This window comes from Penaeus monodon, chromosome 8 (assembly GCF_015228065.2).
Source record: "Penaeus monodon isolate SGIC_2016 chromosome 8, NSTDA_Pmon_1, whole genome shotgun sequence".
Taxonomy (NCBI): Eukaryota; Metazoa; Arthropoda; class Malacostraca; order Decapoda; family Penaeidae; genus Penaeus; species Penaeus monodon.
In genome coordinates, this window is record NC_051393.1 from 36,861,977 (window position 1) to 36,882,763 (window position 20,787).

Genomic DNA, 20,787 nt, shown 5'->3' on the forward strand with positions numbered 1-20,787 from the left:
CTCTGACACTTTGAATTCACAGAGTGCAGCTTTGGGGCAGAGAAAGAGTGCAACCCACAGATGATGATGTAGCGTGTCACACGCCAAAGTCCAAAAAACCAGGGGTCTCCTACACACAACCAAAAGGAATTCCTAACTTTTGGAGAAAAAAAACGAGTTCCTCAATCCTGGCGTGAAGCGAGGTAAATCCACAGTGAAGTAAATCCAAAAACGAACACAAACACCGAGAACGGAACCCCAGTACACACAGAAGTCAGGACCGAACTGTCTTCCCTCACAAAACTAGGGGGATTTATACCCGAAAAAGACCCCCAGGCCATGCCCCAGGCATGGCGGAAAAGAAGAAGATATGCAAATAAGTGTTGGACTACCAAACCCGATAGTCCGGCAGTCCAAACAAGCCAAGGACCCAAACAACCATGAACACCACCCCCCATAGTCCGGCAGTCCGAACAAGCCAAGACCCAAAACCGTGAAAAGAGAGGGAGTGAAAAACACTATCAAACGACCTTACTCCCTTTAGGGCTTTGGAAGGAAAGGATATCTAGGGGAAAAATGGTAATGTACAATTTACGCGAAAACTGTACATTTCGGGCTGTACTATCTACGGTATGGGACTTGGGAAATAAATAATCTTTTATTTTTTCTCGGAGACTTCAACGCCATCCAAGTAACGAGACTTGTTTAAAATACGTTTTGTTGGTTATTTTTATAACCATGTTCATATTATTTTTTTAACACCGTCTTTGGGGCTCGTATTTCATTGGCCACGGCTTGTGACTCACACTCGAGTCAAGTGAGCGAGGCGGCAAAATGCGGGTGAAGCACCAGCTCGTGCGGGTGCACAGCGAGTGCGCCCGCCTCGTTGGTGGAAGCGGAGCCGGGACGTCTTATCTAAGTCAATGGCAGCATCGCAGAGTTCCCCACTGTCCTTTTTTTCCGTGGTAAAAAAGGCAGGCATGTGGCATGGTAAAGACCGGGCCCCAGCCACTCGGCGCCCGAGGATGATGTCAGTCCCAGGCGAATCGACTTAGAGTCGGCGAGTACGCAGCCGTACTCTACAATTAAATTATTATTATTATCATCATCATCACCACTATCATTATTTCATTACTGTTAGTATTATCATTATTATTATTATCATCACTGTATTTATTACTATAAATATTTCATTATTTGTGTCATTATTACTATTTTTTATCGTACCATCTTACTACTGTTATTCTGTTATCGTTACACTATCATTATTAATATAATTATCATCTTATTGTTGTTGCTGTCTTATTATCTTACTACTATTATTTCTATCATTTTATTTTCATCCCTATTATTATCATTATACTTATAATAATTTAATTGTCATCATTATTATTGTTTTTTATTTATTATCATTATTCATCATTATTATCATTTTTATTATCACAGTTGGAAACCCTGAATGTTTTTTTTTTAACATACAAAATCTGCTAGTTTTCCTGACTATCGCTCAGTTTCAGTTTATCTTGATCATTTGGCTTCGGTATTGTCTCAAATTAGGTCTGGAAATTAATGTTTCTATGGCCTCTGTTTCGACTCGTTGTTCAAATCTTTTCCCATATCTATTAATTCTGTTGCTTTATACTTGCTTTTCTGTTATTATTTCTTTTTCCCCATCCTTTTTATATTATGAATAGCTATTCTTAATTTCTTTATATCGCTGTTTATAGTTCGAAGATTATCATCTAACCATTGGTTCTTAACCTGTTTAGAATCTCGGATCCTTTAAGAATCTGATTAAAAGCAATATCACATAGACACAACTTTGCATGCAAGTGTAAAAGTACTTTATTTATTGAGATATGAGTCCCATACTATATGAGATATATAAGTATGATTAACCAAAAAATATGATAAGATAAAATAATATGATATTAATTTTCATCTAATAACCCCTGGTATGAATGGAGGGGCAAAATGGAGCAAATCAACAAGTTGTGCCAAGATGCTACTGGGGCTAATTTTAGACAGGGAGATTTTTGGGTTTTAGAGTTGTTTGCATTACTTTTTCAAGATGCAGTAAACGGGTTAGGCCTATTCTGAGAGGAAATATATAAGAATCTTCTAAATCGCATGTACGTTACAACGTTTTAGAGGGTCAGCTTTACAAGGGAATTTTGTTCTTGTCACTTCAACCAAATCATTTACAGAAGGCATATCCTTGCCACCTCTCAGTTAGGCAAGATTGGTGCGAGAATGATCAGAAACCAAGTATTATGCTAACCCCATACACTCTCGAGGCAAATTTTAAGTATAGTTTTTTGTGTCTTGTAAGACAGTAAAGTCAAACATATTGAGGAGTTGAGAATGGGAGAGGCGAACTCGCCAAAATCAAATTTTGAGAGAAATGGGTTAAACATTTTCGTTTCACCTGGACCAAGAGTTTTACTCAAATCCATAACCTTAATTCCCCGCTTGATAGGCACACTAATATCACCATTTCTTGCCACGAGAGAGCGGCTTTCCCTACAAACCGAGGGTTTCAAAAATCGCATTATTGTTAAGGCGTCGAGTTTTGCCTCTCCCATTCTCAACGCTTCATTATGTATAGACCGTATGCCATAAACATAGTATAATAAACCCCAGTGGCGTAATGGCTTATCAGAGAGGAGGAGGGAAATGGGGAGTAAAAGTATGGCTTTATCAACAACAGGAAAGATATCCCTAAGGTTCCTCGCTAGAGATCCTATACCATGATCCCCCGGAAAGAGCAATTGTGGTTTTTTATAGTTTTCAAAACATCTGATTTTGAGTATATATTTATGTTCCGCTTATTGTTTTCAGATGTAAAGGTAGTTCCAGACACTTTCACACTTGCGTCTGCACTTTACTTCACTTACTGTCAACAAAATGTTGCAAGGCCGGATGGTACACATCACACTTTTGTCCGGCAGTGCCCTTCCTCCTTGGATCGGCAGATGCCGCCCGGCTTTTTCTTTTCGGGACGGGAGTAACTTCGCCCCCCAAAGGGAACCGCCACATAAAGGACAAAGTTCGTAAGACAGAGGGAGACACGGCAGACAGCCCAAGCCACACAGGATCCAGCTCAACTACCTCATCCTCGACCCGGGGATACGGGGTTTCTTAGGGGTCTCATATCTGTCTTCAACAATAAACCCGGGAAGTTAAGACCCCTCTCAGTGACCCACCCAGATCATTTCATGCCTCGCTCACTCTGGTGATAGCGGTCCCCCCTCATTTGCGGGGGTTTATTCGCTTACATCTGATGGGAGCGTGTTTAAGAACCTCACAAAGCCGGGCGCTAATTCACCTGCCCCCACGCTTTTTGCCTACACCTGTTTCCGAACCGCGCTATCTACCGAGAAGCTACTCCTGCCAAGTGCCTCCTTTTCTCCCTTAACGCCACCATTACTTCATTACTACTTGCGTATTGTTATATTCTGAGTATACAAAATATATCCGTTGTGTTCTTTATATCACTATTTCTTCATACTTGTGCTAATCGGTTGCTTATTCATACATAGATTTAGATCACCTGACTGACCTCTAATATACCTACCTGCCCACTCTACACGGAATTCACCCCAAGACTAAGAATTTTACTAAGTGCCATCTCTATGTCTTTTAAGTTTGATATCTTGTCCTCAGTAATGCTCGAAATTTTTGCTTCTTTAGTTTAAGGTATTGGTGAATTGTCACCTGTAACTAACTGATGGTAGTATCTTCTGTTGCAAATAACTGTAACGCACTACAGACAGCATACTTCATATAGGCTTACATAGATTATCAACACAAGTTAATTTTTTAAGCCCAAACTCAGGCCGTAAACAAAGGAATCCTGCGCCGCCGCTCATATGATTGAAGCACCCAAGACGCGCACTGTTAGATTTTCACCGAAAATGTTTTTTTAACCCCTGGCTCATGGCCGAAAAACGAGGAATCCTGCACCCGCTGCACCGAGAAATTAAGCACTCTTAGGGTTCACATGATTGAAGTGCCCGAGATGCGCACTGTTAGAATTAAGTTCAGGCCAGCTGCCTTGTGTCCGAAGCATAATTTCTTACCTCTTTAGCCCAAAGATATGGGAATTCCCTTTTACAAATTTTTTTCTCTCTTCATTATGATGGTACTCTACTACACTCGCTAATCCTAACAAATCCAAAGTAATGCAAGGCCGGAGATACACTTCACACCTCTGTCCAGCACCTGCCCTTCCTTGGATAAGACATTCTCGTTCGTTTGAGATTTGCAAAGATCTGGCTTCGCCTGGGCCTTCATACATATGGCACGGCCCGTGTCAGCTATTTATGGCTGTCTCTTTTTATTCTCTGACCTCTGTGGGTTACTGTGGTGGCGGGATTACGAGCAGGTGCTCCTACCACCATGATGTAAGCAGCCCGGCGGCTGTTGTGGGCGGACCCTGTCTCAGAAACTGTGTGTGCTTACAATTCTGTAAGTAATGTACCAACGTGGCGTTGGGCTCACCACAGTGCACAGTCACCTGACTGAAATAGTCAATTGTTTCTATGATCTGCCATGCGCAATGGAAACCTAGTCTGATTCTGTGAAAAAAGACTTAGGCACTTCTATTGATTGCTTCAGAGAGTGCCAGTGGTTCATAGCCTGTGGCGTCTGGGGTACCATCTGACCGTTTTCCCTCTGTGAAGCTGCAGGAGGAGGGCACACTTCTGCCTTAAGATTTTTCGGCTTGGTTTTAAGATCATGGGATTTTGGGGCATACCCCTGCAATGTCAGCTAGATGTCAGCAAGCTCATTCCTCCTGATGCCTATGTGGCTAGGACCCAGTTTATGATTATTCTTCAAACCCTGAGCTAGAATCCTCTGTGCTATGATAAGGACAGTGGTCAGGAGGTAGATATTGTCTTTGGGTGAGCTTTGCTGTAGACAGCCAATGGCTGCCCTGGAGTCTGTATGTATGACCAGTGTCCTTCCCTCAGGGACGCATGGGCTAGGGTCCCATGTCGCATTGCCTCTGCCTGTGGGAAGGAGGCGTTGTCTATTACCCTCACAGATTATGTGGTATCCCTTGCTGCAAAGCAGTGTGGTTTAAGAGATCGACTGATCCATCCATGAAGTAGGTTCTACTACCAGGAGGAGTGATGGTTTTCAATGACCCTCTCAGCTTCTGCCTTTAGACTAGGCATGGTTTATTGTTTCTTTCTCCTTGACAAGTTCATAACAGAGAACTCGATCAAGCTTTTTACCCCCGGCGGGGTTTCAATAAAATTAGGGTGGCGGGGATCCATGCCCTTGGCAAATAGTTTTTCTCTGAGCTGATAGCGTATGAATACCCTGGCTGTGTGGGACAGCCAGAAGTTGCTTGCAAAAGCTCGTGGTCTTGTTCTAGGCGTCTGAATATGTTTTGTGTTCCTGGGTGCTTGGATGACCTATGAAAGGAATTGAGCTGCATTGATCAATTTGTGAGTCCAGGGGGAAAAGGGTTTGTTTTTCCCTGAGGAGGTTGAGGGCCTTCGTCCACCTTTGGGCACCTAGAATGATCCTGGCAGCTTCATTTTGAGTTGTCTCCAATTTTTTCTTAATCTTGGCTTTGCGGCAATCAGGGAGACAAAAGCATAATCCCCAATGGGAAAGGATGCATGTACTAGAATGCTCTTAGTTCTTTACGTCTAGCTCCTTGTGTCTCCTAGTCATTGCTCTCATGACAGCCAGTCTTGCTTTAGTTGGTCAACCAAGTACAGGATCTCCTTAAAGGAGAGGGTCCGGTCAATCCTTGCCCTATGGTAATGGAAGACCTGGAAACCCACTCTAAATCCATTCCATGGATTCTCAGACTTGTGCCTTGAACATTTTGTCTCAGAGCCATGGCTTTGGATTTGGCTCCAGAGATCTTTAGTCCTGTCCTACAACACTCCTCAATAAAAGGTCCAGACAACACTGGGGTTAACTTAGGCAGTGTGGTCCAGTGGAGATGACTGCAAGATCGTCTGCATAGAGATGATCTTGCACCCCACTGGGAGGTATATGTTGAGGATACAGGACATAAGGGTGTTGAAAAGGGCTGGACTGAGGACCCCCCCCCTGAGTTGTTCCATTTTCTAGTGGCATGTGCTGAGATAGCTGACCTTGGAATGTGACTTTGGCTGGTCTGGTCCTGCAATAATCACCTATCCAGCCAAGAGCTTTCCTCTGATTCCCTTCTGATCGGCTCTCCTGAATAGCAAAGAGGATTGCTAAATCAAAAGCCTTCTCCAGGTCTAGGAATACTATCACAGAAGTGACTGTGCTGATTGTGCTGAAAAGCGTGGCTATGCTGTGTGCTGTGCTCATGCCCCTTGTGAACCCGTGGAGGGTTCATGTGGGGGTCCCATTTCCACCGTAGTCGTTTGTAGTGATTAGGGCTCCTTTCAGGGTTGCCAGGATTTGGGGTGGTTGGGGTCTTCCCTTTTGACTTCGGGAAGCCCCCATGACCTGTAGGTGTGATGTAATCAGATCCACATCATACGAAAATGAGAAGCAAGTAGCAACATCTTGACACTCCTATCATCGGCATTGAGTGGGAAGAGACACACTTTCCTCCCCCATCTTAAGCTCTTTGGTTTTCCTGTAGGAAATTCAGAGTGCTTGGTCTTTGGACCCTAATTATCATGCCCTGGTCTCTGGAACCCGGATTGGCAACCAGATTTTTCTCTGCATCTCCAATGTTCTTACCAACTGGTAGGCATTGTCGAAGCCTTCAGGTTTAAGGAACCTTGAACTGTGGGAAACGCCTAGGGGGTCCAGACTCTCCCTCAGAGTCTGCCTCCGGCTTAGGTCGCTTTGGACCGCTCTTTGGGCATAAATTCTTGGCTGCGGTCGTGGAAGCAGCTGCTCGGCGGGTTCAGCTTGTGCTCCCATCTCGGTCAGGGAGGACGTCTGGGGCGTATTTAGAAGTCCCCCCTGATTTAGCTGCTAGCCTGAAGAGGCCAGCATGAGGGTCCATTTGTTGGACAATCTCATGGACAGACTTTTTTTTTGGCTGTTTGTCGTGTCCATTTTAGCAGCGGGTTCTCACAGAGTCAACCTGTGCTTACATTTTTCTCTTGCCACCAGAACCATGAATGGCTTCAGAATGACTGGGCCTTGCATGGTTCATCATCATTTATAGCTCTATGTTGTGGGGTTTGGAGAATTAAGAAATGAAATAAGCAGTTTCTTTCATCTCTTACCTCCCACCCACCACGGAGTCCAACAAGGGGAAGCCGTATGTTAGAACTAATGTTTAACAGCCACAGAGGTGGTGAGAGGATATACGCACCCATGGCCGCTGTACCGCCGCTCACTGGGCCAATGTGAGTGCAACGGCAACAATGACTGCTTGATCCTAGCCTCCCGAAGGAGACCAGCCGAATGACCTGACTGGGCCACGGTCAGGCCACCTGGATCGTGCTGGAATAAGGACCAAATAGGCGTGTTTGCTAGCCGCAGGGCGTACTCATGCACGGAAATCGCTTAACCTCCAGGACTCCCGTCTCCACAGCGCACAGGGATGCCACAGCGGGTAAACACGGGGGTAGGTGTAAAACCCCAGGGGAGATACAGAGGGATGCCCTTCCACCTACAAAATAGGCATCGTTGTTTGGAACCCTTCCTCCCTCCCTCCCCAGTGAAACAGCCACCCAAATGACTGTATCACCTCAGAGAAGGAGCTCTGGTCCTGCACCTAAAAGAGGAGGTTCCGTGGCAGGACCACGAGTGTGGATGGGACGCCAAGAGAGTAAACATCTGCCCTCAAATGGAACCGCCACATAAAAGGACACTTCGAAAGACAGAAATCTCAACAACAACAACGCACAGAGACACGACAGACAGCCCAAGCCACGCAGGGTTCACTCCACCACCTCGTCCTCGACCCGGGAGACTGGGGTATCTTGGGGATCTCATATCTATTTTCACCAAAACCAGCAAGCTAAGACCCCTTTTCAGTGACCCCACAGACCATCTCACGTCTCGCCCACATCTGGGGATAGCGGTGCTCCCAACCTCACGTCTCATTAAAATTCTGGTGGCTTGCGATGGTCGCTCGCTTACACTAACCATATCGGCCTTTTCAAAGCATGTCCATTCTGCGGATTGCATATTGATTTGATATCCAAACCCATGATTGGTAAGAAATCATCCTGAATTTATCATAACATTTATATATACTTGCACATACTAATGACTTCTCTACACATCAGGATTTTCAGATGATTTTAATGCTATTTGATGGCTTTAAAATAGATTACCTACAGAATTGTAACTTATTCCGACTCTTGATAATCTAAGAATTCACCTAACTACGGAAATAGCTGTTGATCCTTGTATCTTCTGTCTTTCTTAACTGTTTTTTTTGACCTGCACTGACCCTTTGGTGGTAATTTTCATTTTTCCAATGTAACTGATTAATCTTTAAATCATCAAATGAATGATCAGTTATTAAAAATTGATCAACCATTAATGAATGATCAGTCTTTTTTTTCATGTGCCCTGTCCTACAAGGACGTTGGCGACATGGATCAATGAATGATCAAATATTAATGATAGTGATAATGATAATGATAACGACAGGATCTTACTATTTCATAAATCAATATTTTCAAAAATTCTTTAGTTTAACTTTGATATTTACTGTCCATTCACTGCCTCCTGATTACCTGTAATAAAGGTAAACAATAAAAAATTTGGGCGGCTATGCTTTTCCAAAAGTCATGTATAATGTGAAATATGCAGTACCGAGTGCATGTTATTGAATCAGGAGTTGCTTACATGCCTCCTCCTCCCATGTGCGGATTCATCATCTCTGGATTGTGGGGGGGGGGGGGGGGGGGGGACGAATAGTCGCTGAAAATGGCAGTGTGAAGGGTTTTTTGTCATTATTATTTTTATTATTTTTTTCAGAGGGGGGTTTTTTCCGATTAGGAGGTGGGGGGAGGGAGACACCCAAGTATAATGTGCCATTTTTTCAAAATGTCACTGGTCTCTCAATTGCAACTTCAATCGTTACAACAGTTCCCAAGTAATGGCCCATTAATCTCTCATCGTAGACATCTCTACGTTTCCCTTATCTGCTCCTTTCCTTTTGACTCTCTGAATCCACATTAACCATTCATCAATCCTCAACACGCAGGTCATATCGATAGGACACTGCCCACACGATGCACCTTTCGCTTCGGATTCTGTTTCTGTTTGGTGAACATTCGTTCTATATTTAGGTTATGTGAATGAGGGATCCAAATGAGGCCACCCGTGAAGCGGGAGACTTCAGGCTTAGGGGCCAGGAAAATGAGGGGCCCCGTTCGTTTCCTCAAAAGTGGATGAGGGGGCTAAACTGAAGACTCAGAAACCCACACGACCTCACCAGCCAACAGATGGAAGCCCACCAGGGGCGTGACCAATACGAAGATGATACATGATGAATAAAATACAAATCCTAAATGAACAAAAAGAACGGTGCAGAAAACACCAAAGTAAAACAAGTTAAACGTCAAAAGGACAAGTGCCAGAAGGACTTAAGAATTACAAAAAAATCGCCAGAAGGGCTTTTTAACAGTATGAAGAACCAACTCTAAGTTACAATAAGTAAAAAGAAACGAGAAAGGGGTAAAAGGTGAGGGGAAGTAAAGGAGATCATAAAATTAGACAAAAAAGTCGTAAAAGCAAAAGCTCAAGTAAAAGACGACAAAAGGGGTAAAGAATGAATAAAGAAACAATTTAAAAGGACGAAAATTAAAAGTTAAGTAATATTCAAGCAGTAGAAGGAAGAAGTCAAAGAGCACACATGGTTCACAGTAAAGCGTAAAAAGAATAAAACACGCCCAGCATAGATATATTTAGGCAAGTAAAAGGGACAGTGCAACCTGTTTCCAGCATCCACGGTGTAAACCCAGAAAGGTAAATCCAAAGTGTAGAGTCACAACACAATCAAGAGTATCCGCTACGTTTATTTGGTAAAGACATGGGGGTTACTTTGACTCACGCGGACGAAATTGCAGCACTAAATACAGTAAAAAAATAAATAGAAATGTTATAATAAACGAAATATACAGACGATAGAATCAATAACAAAAACATAAACGTTAAAAGAAATCATTAAAATAATGAATTATAATAAAAAATTAAAAACAAGTTAATTCATAAAAATCGTAAAATAATTACTTCTCTCGCTGTAAAAGAGAGACTAAAATGGGTAAATAAGTAAAAACAAAAAACCCTTAGAAAAAAAAACTGAGCTTAAAATACAAGAGATAAAAAAGGGAAAAGAAAGATGCATTCACAGCATACGTGGATGTTTTTGTTATCCGCACATCATGTGAAGCATCGTAAAATATGTGGGTAACGACAGGATCTCAGTGAAAGTTTTATTTAAAAATGTACAAAAAGGGTTTGTAAATAAACGTATATCACATGTAGATAAGCCAGCAAAAAAGAGATAAAAGTAAGGAATAAAGAGGCTGGCAGAGGGAAGTGGTCCGGCCATGCTCAAACGGCCCTGTGGATTACGGTAGGATGCCGGGTAGGATAGGGGTAGGATGGGAGCAGGAGAGGATAGAAGGTAGGGCAAACGGGAAAAGAAAGGTAAAAGGGGAAAATTCAGTTTAAAAAGTAGAAGAGAAAAAGCGAAGGAACAAGAAGAGGGTGCGAATAAGAGGGGTACGGGGGGAAAACAGGGCAGGGTAGGGATAGGATGGGGGCAGGGTAGTATAGGGATAGAGATAAAAGGTAGAGCAAGAAAGGAAACGAGTAAAAGGGAAAAAACTACCGTGGAAGTAGAGAGAAGGGAAAAAGCGAGGGGAAGGAAGAGGGTGCGAATAAGGGTAAAAGAGGGATAGAAAGGTCAGGGCATGGAAGGGAGGGGGATTATTGGTGGGTATTGTCGAGCGGGTGGGGGAGGAGGAGGTTGAAAACTCACATATACTTCACTCATAATACATTGCAGGGATAAAGCGTCACACCCTCTGGATGGGGTGGGGGGGGTAGGGAGTCCATGCCATCCCTCGTCCCCATGGATGCTGGCTTGGTGCCGAGGGCTGCATCTGGCCCAGTGTAGGGTGAGCTGGAGACAGCTTGGCAAAGGGCGAGTTTCTTCTCCTATGTCAAAAGCTCCACAGTTATTTTTGTTATTATTATCAAATTGTTATCATTGTAATAACAGTAATTATCATTATTATTTCTTTCTTATCATTATCCTTATTTTTTTTTTTATGATTATTATTACTATTTTTCTTATTGTTATGAATTTTATTCTTTCTTTATTATTATTATCATTCTTTTTCTTATTCTTGTTCTTTTTATCTTATATCTATTATTACTATTATTATTATTATTATTATTATTATTTTATTATTATTACTATTATTATTATTATTATCATTATTATGATATTGTCATTATTATTGTTGTTATTATCATTATTATTATCACTATTATTATTATCATCATCATCATCATCATCATCATCATCATCATCATCATCATCATTAATATCATTATTGTTTTTTTCTGTTTTTGTTATTTTATCATTGATGTCACTATCGTTTTTATTTTATATCTTGCGTCATTTTCATTATTTCATTGTTTTTAAACATTAATATTATTACCGTGGTTTTTATTATTTCTATTACAGTATTAGCATTAATATCATTATCATTATCATTGCCATTATTAAAGATCTTGTTAGCATTGTTTTTTAATTCGCATTACAAATTTGTGTTATAATCATTAAAATTTATTATTATTATTATTATATTATTATTATTATATTATTATTATTATTTTATTTCATCCATATTATTATTATCATCATCCATATTATTATTATTATTATTGCTATCATTATAATCATCTTATTATTATTATTGATGATGATAATTATCTTATTATTGCTATTATTATTATTATTATAATTATCTTTTCTTTAGATCTGCTAGTTAAAATCAAACACCGGGGTTTCACTACCAGCAACCTAGGGTGTTGAAGTTCGAGGCAAATGGAACACTAACGGGAAAAATGCTCACAACTTCTGCAGCAGCTCCTTGAGTGAATAGCAAAGCAGTACATTACCTCATTATACTCTTCTCTTGTCCATTTAAGTCTTGTCTTCTTTTGATTGTTAGTACAAGATGGCCGACCGCAGGGCCAGGGGTGGGAACTATCCCGTCCTAGTAACCTGGCGATTTTGTAAATGGAAGAGTTGACATAGTTCTGCCCAGGGGGATGAGCCCCTTGCTGATCCGTGTGACGGGCGGGCGCTTTCATCACCCCTTCCTACTATCACTTCAGAAGCGGATACATTTCAGCCCCACTGCCAAGAAGCTGGACATCCCGCGCCAATCAAACCCAAATGGCATTTCCACGTCCCCGCGGGCACGGTGTTTGACGCACCACTCAACCCCCCCGTGGACATCATGTAGCCTCCTAAGTCTTCATACTGGGGCGGCTAAGCAGTGATCCCTCCCCCGGGGGGTATTGTTTAGGCAATCATTGCTAGTGGTTCATAATAAAAATAATGATAATAAAAATAATAAAAATAAAAATAATAATAATAATAATAATAATTATTATTATTTTATTATTTTTTTTATTATTGTTATTATCATTATCAAAATTATCGTTATTTATTTAATATTATTATTTTTATTATTTTTATTATTTTATTATTATTATTATTATTATTATTATTATTTTTATCATTATTATTTTTATTACTATTATTATTATTATTTTTATTATTATCATTATTATTATTATCAATATTTTCGTTATTTATTATTATTATTATTATTATTTTTATTATTATTATTATTATCACATCATCATCATCATCATATCATCATCATCATCATCATCATCATCATCATCATCATCATCATCATCATCATCATCATCATCATCATCATCATCATCACATCATCATCATCATCATCATCATCATCATCATCATCATTATTATTATTATCATTATTATTATTATTATTATTATTATTATCATTATTACTTCTATTATTAACTACTATTATTATTGTTTTATTATTATTATATTATTATTATTATTATTATTATTATTATTATCATTTCCATCATTACTATTATTATCGTTATCATTCCTATTATTATTGTTAATTCTATTGTTATCATTATTGATATCATTATTATCATAATTATTTTCATTCTTATCGTTGCTATCATAATTATTATTATTATTATTTTCATTATCGGTACTATTATTTTTTATTATCAGGTCAATTAATATTGTTATTATATTCACTATTCGGGAGGCCCCAGAGGTATGGAACTATGGCCCACCGGTGTGTGGACACGCTCTGGCTCCGTACCAACTCCTGCACCTTAGCCACCCTGGGGTAATGGGGCGGCTCGGGGGATGTGTGCCTTGCCAGTCCTCCTCCCCCTAGAAAGACCCACTGGCAACGTCAAGAAAAATGGAAATGCTGTGGGGCGGGTTTTGTAAAGGATTGAAAAAATTTAGTGTTAAAGGAAAGATAGAAGGGAAGAGAAGAAGGGTTACAAGGCAGAAGTTCATCACCAGCTTGAACAAAGATCTCAATATGGGCAGAAATGACTTAGAACTGCTTAAGTTGTCAACAGACAGAACAGGATGGAAAACCATGATCGCCAACGCCCTGAAAGGACAAGGCACTTGAAGAAGAAGTCTCTTATTGCTGTATACGCCCCTACCGATGTATATAAAATTGATGTGAAAGAGGCGTTCTACGCCAAACTCGCATCTGTGGCAGACAATTGCCCCCGGCGAGATTTTCACATTGCTCTGGGTGACTTCAGTGCGGTATCCGGCTGTGACCGAGCTGGCTATGACCAGCTAGACCCTCCAACAGTTAGCTTGGATGCAAGCGATTTCTCAGTGCCTGTGCCGGACCCACCCATCAGCAAGGAACCTCCTACCCTAACAGAGGTTAGGCTGGCGATCTCCAAACTGAAGAGTGGGAAAGCTGTAGGCATATGTGATATCCCTGCTGAACTGCTAAAGGCTGGGAGTGAACCTACGGCTCGGGGCTTGCACACAGTCCTGAGTGCCATCTGGCAGTCTGGTACCATTCCCCCTGACCTGCTTGAGGGCGTGGTCATCCCTCTCTGGAAGGGGAAAGGGGATCGTTGGGATTGTAGCAACTACCGTGGCATTACACTGCTCAGCATACCAGGCAAAGTTCTCGCCTACATTCTTCTGAAACGGATCTGCAACCACCTACTGAGGCATCAGAGACTGGAGCAGTCTGCATTTACTCCTGGGAAGTCCACGATAGACTGTATACTAGCGCTTCAAGTAATTGTGGAACGCCATCGTGAGTTTGGTCGTGGGTTGCTTGCAACCTACATCGACCTCAAGAAGGCGTTTGACTCGGTGCATTGGGAATCGCTATGGGAGATCCTGAGACTCAGGGAAATTCCGACACAGATTATTGGCAAGCCTTTATACTGGTACTGAAAGTGCTGTAAAGTGTGTTGGGGGTATGTCGAACTTCTTCCCTGTTAATTCAGGGGTGAGGCAAGGCTGTGTCCTTTTACCAACACTTTTCAAAACCTGTATGGACCGGATAATGGGCTGAGCTACTAGCCAAAGTCAGTGTGGAGCAACACTAGGCAATATCAAGGTCTCAGACCTTGACTTTGCCGACGATGTTGCCATCCTATCTGAGTCCTTGGAGTCACTGGTGGCAGCTCTTGATGCTTTAGCAATGAGCAAAGCCCTAGGCCTAGAGGTCTCCTGGACCAAACCAAGATTCAGGACTTTGGGGGCCTGTTAGGGAACTCTTTCAGTTGATCCATTTTTGCGGCGAGGACTTTTGAAGTTACAAAAAGTTTTCCATACCGGGAGCGAAAGTCCAAATTCGGGTTTTCTAAACCCAAGAAGTCAGTAGCGGATTGGTTGGCAACAGGCCCCTGAACTTAATCAAAAAAGACTTTTTGGAGATGTCGGACCTATCAAAAGGGACCCTGCGTGTCTTCAAGGGCCTTGATTTGCATTTTGCTCATAAGTGAAAACCGGACGCTATCCAGTGTTTGGAGTCTTGCCTTGATGTTTTTTTGTACAAGTTCCCTTCCTGGACATGGGGTACTTTGGCGGGCCCCACTTCCAAGGGGCAGTTACACCAGAACTGGCAGGGGGCCCTGTTACTTGCAAAAATCCGGGATCGCCAACTCGGGCTATATGGGCACCTAGCTCGTTCCTTGTGGACGACACTCCCCATCAGGTTGTCTCTCTGCGAGAAAACCCCGGGTGGAGGAGACCGGGGGGACGACCCGGGATCATGGTTGGGCACTCGACGAAACCTGTCGGGGGAAAATTAGGGGGGCCGGGGGCCTGCCGGGAAATCGCCTCAAGGATCCTTGGCGGAAGCAAGGGTGGATCGGCCATGCGCCCCTGTCGGCTTACCCCCTTGAGTTTATGAATTACAAAAATTATATATATATATTATATATAACATATAATATGTGTGCGTATATATATATTATATATATATTATATATATAATATATTATATTATATTCATATATATATATATATATTATTATTAAAATTAATATAATAAATAGCATAATAATTGTGGTATATAGTGTATAATAATGTTTGAATCTTAATCTTTCTACTATCATCTCTATAATAATAACATAACTGTTTTTATACAACAGAAGCTAAAGGAACATTATCATCATATACATCATCAATCTTCTTCTTTTAACGGTAGGTTCATGTCTGAGCCGCGTGGTCACGCATGAACTTAATTGTATTTTTTTCTGTTGGATGCTTTTGGGTGAGTACTGGTGGGGTCCCCATTTTCCTTTCCACGGAGAGTCCCGTGGTACCTTTTTTGGGAAAATCATTCTCTCTTTTTGACCCGGGGTTTTGGGGACTAGCACTACTTGGGGGGGCTGGACCCGTGGTAGGTGGCAACAGGTAAATTTCCTTGCCCAAGGGAACAACGCGCCGGGCCCGGTTACTCGAACCCCTCGAACTCGATTGTCGTCGTGACAGTTTTTTGAGTCCGTGCCTAACCATTCGGCCACCGGGGCCCTTGGCGATGATGGGCTTCCATGATTTTTCTTGGCATTTAAAGAAAATTTTTTTTTTTTTTTTTTTTTTTTTTTTTTCCGAGTCCCCATCTTATTTACCCGGGCACTGACTTGGGCTTACTTGGCCCCCAGTGGCTAGTAGGCAACAGGTGAAGTTCCTTGCCCAAGGGAAACAACGCGCCGGCCGGTACTCGAACCCTCGAACCAATTGCCGTCGTGGCAGTCTTGAGTCCGACGCTCTAACCATTCGGCCACCGCGTCCCCACACATCATCAATACTACAGTAATTTAAGGGCATTATCATTTCTGTAGGGATGGTGATTTGTCCTGGAAAGACAAAAAACTGCCCCTGGGTTTTCCCTGAAAAAGGAAGCCCCCTTTTTGTCCCATACCAGGGTTGCGGTAAAACTTCGGCAGCGGGCAGGGTATCTGGTAAAAACACCTTCATTTTCACTGATTACGGGTTTCCCCAAAATAATATGCTAGCTATTACAGGAAAACGTTTTAAAAGGGGCAAATAGTTCTCCAAATTTATTTGGAGACTGGATTAAAAAGAGCCTGGGGGTTTCCCCACTAATTTTTTTTCTCCTACAAACCCTACCCCAATGTTAAAATACAGAAACGATAATTCATCCAATCGCCCTCGCGGGGTTATCAAGGGGCGCTTTAGTTAGGGGGGCCCAGGCTGACTTTAAAAACATGCATCGGGAAACAAAGAAGATAAAAAAAACAGGTCCAATTAAAAAAAACACTTTAAAAAATCGGAACGTGGAACGTAAGAAAATAAAAGAGATGGGTAAATTACATCTGTCGTAAAAATGGTAGATACAACATTCAAATACTGGGAATGTGAACCATTTGGGAAAGAAAGGAAGTTTCAAAACTAAGAAAACAAGACGTTTTTTTTTCGGGAAAAAGAAGGAAATTATAGCCCGGGAGTTCTATGATTCTCACGAAAAAAACTGCAAATGCCAAATTGGGTCTTTTTAAAAGTCAGAATAAACAAAACTAAAAAATTTTAGTATTAAAAATCTACGCCCAAACCAAATTGAAAGTGATGAAAAAAATGGAAATTTTTTAAAACTCTCTCCAAGATATTTTTAGACACATCCCAACAAGATGTAAAAAAAATCATGGGAGACCTCAACCCAAAGTGGGGAAAAAAATAATCTAAAAAATTACACTTGGAAAATTGGGCCCTTGGGAATATAAATGAAAGAGGTAAAAATTTTTTTGAATTCTGTAGTACAAATATTTAGTTATACCCAAATACATTTTTTCCAACACCACCCAAGACCTTGTACACGTGGTTTTCACCAGAAAAAAGAACCGCAACAAATTGACTACATTTCTAAACCAAAAGGGAAGGTTCATAAAAAATTCCAAAACAAACCTTGCCGACTGAAACAGTGAACACCAACTCTAACTATCGATTTAAAAAAAGACCCCCAAAAAGATGGAGCGTCCAATACACCTCAAAAGCTCGACAAAAAACTTTTGTAAAATTCAGAATTGCAGTGTCAAACAAATTTAAAATCTAATCAAGGGGAAGATGAAAAAACACCAAATAGTTGTGGGAAGAAGGAAAAAAACTCGTGCTGAGCACTCCCTTAAGAAACTTCGTAAAAAAGAAAAGACAATTCCCCCTGGATACTGAAAAAAATAATGAAATTGAAAAAAGAAATGCCAAAAAATAAAAGGTATAAATAATCCATTGAAAAAAAATTTACAAAAAAAAAATAAAAATTCAAAGATTATTGCAACAAGAAAAGGAAAAAATTTAAAATGAACTTGCCGAAAATTTAAAAAACTGTTCTACAATAAGACAACTAAAGAACTCTACCAAGGGTGAAAAACCAAAAACGAAAATTTAAAAACCTACATGGACCTATCAAAACTGAAAGGATTTGTTTTATGGGAGGGAAAAGAGTCAAAGATAGATGGAATAATAGTTCCAACTTTAAAAAAAGAATAAAAATCTAACAACAACTTTAAATTAGACTCAATGACACGAGGGAACCCCGCCACTGCGGGACGAAGTTATAAAACCATAAAGAAGTAAGAATAAAAAAACCCCGGAATAGATAAAAAACAGCAGAACTAATTAAAAATGCGGGCAAAAGTGTTAATACTTTTCTACAACTCTGTAAAAAAATTTTGGGAAAATGAAAAAAAAGGGCCAAAGTGGGAAAAACAGTTTTTACTCCAACCAAAAAAAGGTGACGCACTCCAATGAAAAACAAAAAAGGGAAAAATTCCCTTTAAAAAGTCACAGCAGCCCCAAAATTTTTTAAAAATTATTGCGAAGAATGAAGTTAAGTTAAGGAAATTTTTGCAGACGAAAAAGCGGGTTTTCGCCCGGGAAAGGTACCAAAAACCAAATTTCAAATTTAAAATTGATCATAAAAAAAACAGAGAACATAAAAAAGACCTTCCTTGTTTCATCGTTATGTGAAAGCTTTGATACTGTTGTCACGATTCCTCTGGAAAAAAATGTCGATTGAAGTTTCCAAAAAACATATCCAATTTAAAAAAAGCCTTTTTGACCAACAACAAGCAGCTGTAAGAACCCCTTTTGGGGGTTTAAAAGAATGGTTCGAATCAAACAAGGAGTACAAGGGTTGCTTCTGTCTCCGCACCCCTTTTAAAATATATTCTGAAAAAATTATGAGAGGGGCCTAGAGAATTTGAAGGGAAATGTGGATGTTGGGGTCAAAAAAATCAAATCTAGTACGCCGAGGTATAGTTTTTATTCCCCGCAGTATCAGAACTACAAAAACACTAGATAAAGTTAAAAAGCAACGAAAAGGCTGGCTTTTGTTTCTTTAATGCCAAGAAAACTAAGTTCATGAAGATTCAAAAAAACCGGCAATGAACAATGAGAACATGTTCAATCAAAGGGAAAATTTTTAAAAAGTGAAAGGTTCACTTATCTTGGAGCTGTTTTAACTAATACATATTGATTTCCCCGGGTAAAAAGAAAATTTTCCATTTCCAAAGCGCCCAAATTTCCTTTAAAAACATCTGGAAAGACCCAAGCATTACCTTACGGACAAAGCTAGGTTTTGAACTCATTGTTTTTCCCAATTGCATCATATGGTTCTGAGTTTGGTGGAAGTAGATAGACAAGAAAAAAACAAAAGTTTTTTAAATGTGGTTTACGACATACTGCGTATTAGCTGGGCAGAGAAAAGACGAATGATGAAGTGTGAGAAAATAAATTGCAAAACCGACTGTTGGCTTCTTTAACAAAAGGAAATTTAAAATTTTTTTGGTCATGAATGAGAAGTAAAATTGAGAAAAACTTCTACAGGGGTGGGGATAGGGAAAAAGAGGAAGAGGCAAACCCCAAGACAAGCCTTTAGCAACAATACAAAGATATTTGCGGGGTGTCGATGGTATAATGGAAGAAAAGCTAGACGGTTTAGTGGGGAAGGATGGTGGAGGGTCCACGGCGCTCAAAAAAGCATACCGTTATTGATTAGGGATGGTGATAGGAAAAAGAGGAAAGGCAAACCCAAAACAAGACTGGCGACTCAAAATATTTGCGGGCTGTCGATGGTAAAGATGAGTTGATGGCGAAAAATGGGGGAGGGTCCACGGTGTCAAACATGAGCATACCGTTATTGATGATCTTTCTGTCATCACTTTTACCCTTTTCTTAATGTCCCATTTTTTACTGTGGCCTTCTTGCATTTGCAGACCCCTCGCCCCGCGTCAAGGGCCCCCGAGACGTGTGCTCCACACCCCACGTAAAATTTACAACCATCAAAAAAAAAATGCTTGTTGACACACAAAAAAGGCCCACAAGAAAAAAAGCGAATAACACAGAGTAAAGAAAATCTTTACATTTGTTTAAAGCGCCTCTTTGTCGTGATCTCGTACTGTGTTCGTAGATGTAGTGTGCGTGTGTGTGTGGTTGTGTGTGTGTTTGTGGGTGTGTGTGTTGTGTGTGTTGTGTGGTGTGTGTGGTGTTTCCGTGTGGTGTGTTGTTGCGTGTGTGTACGTAGTTGTTTGTGTGTGTGTGTGTGTGTATATGTGTGTGTGTGTGTAGTGTTTGTGGTTTTGTTTTTCGTGTGCGGGTTTCGTGGTTTTTTACGTGTGTTTTTTTGGGGTAGTGGTGTGTGTGTGCGTGTCTGTGCATGTGTGGCGTGGTGTTGTTGTGGTGTGCGGTGCGTGTGCGTGTGCGTGTGCGTGGGGAAAGGTGTGCGTTTCGTGGTGTTAGGGTGGGTGTGTGGGGTGTTGGGGTGCGTGCGCATGTGGTCGGCGTGCGTGCTGTTTGTGTGTGTTGGGGGGTGTGCGGGGGGTGTTTGGGGTTTCATGTGTTTCGTGGTGTGTGTGTTTGTGTGTGCGTGTGTGTGTGTGCGGTGTGTACGTGTGTGTGTGTGTATGTGTGGTGTGGGGCGGGCATGTGTGCTGCGTGTGGTGGTGTGTGTGGGGGGTGCGTGTGCGTGCGTGTGTGGGCGTGCGTGCGTGCGGTGTGTGTTGTGTTGTGTGGTGGTGTGCAGTGTGTGCGGGTGTGTGGGGTGTGTGTGGGCGGTGGTGTGCGTGCGTGTGTGTTTTGTGTGGTTGCGTGTGTGTGTGGTTTTTTGTGGTGGGGGGGTGGTTGGTTGGGGGTGTGCGGTGTGTGTGGGGTTGTGTGTGTGTGTGTTGTGATACCGTTTTTGATGATGATCTTTTTGTCATCCTTTAACCTTTACTTAAAGTCACCATTTTCACTGGGCCTTACTTGCTTTGCAGATCCCA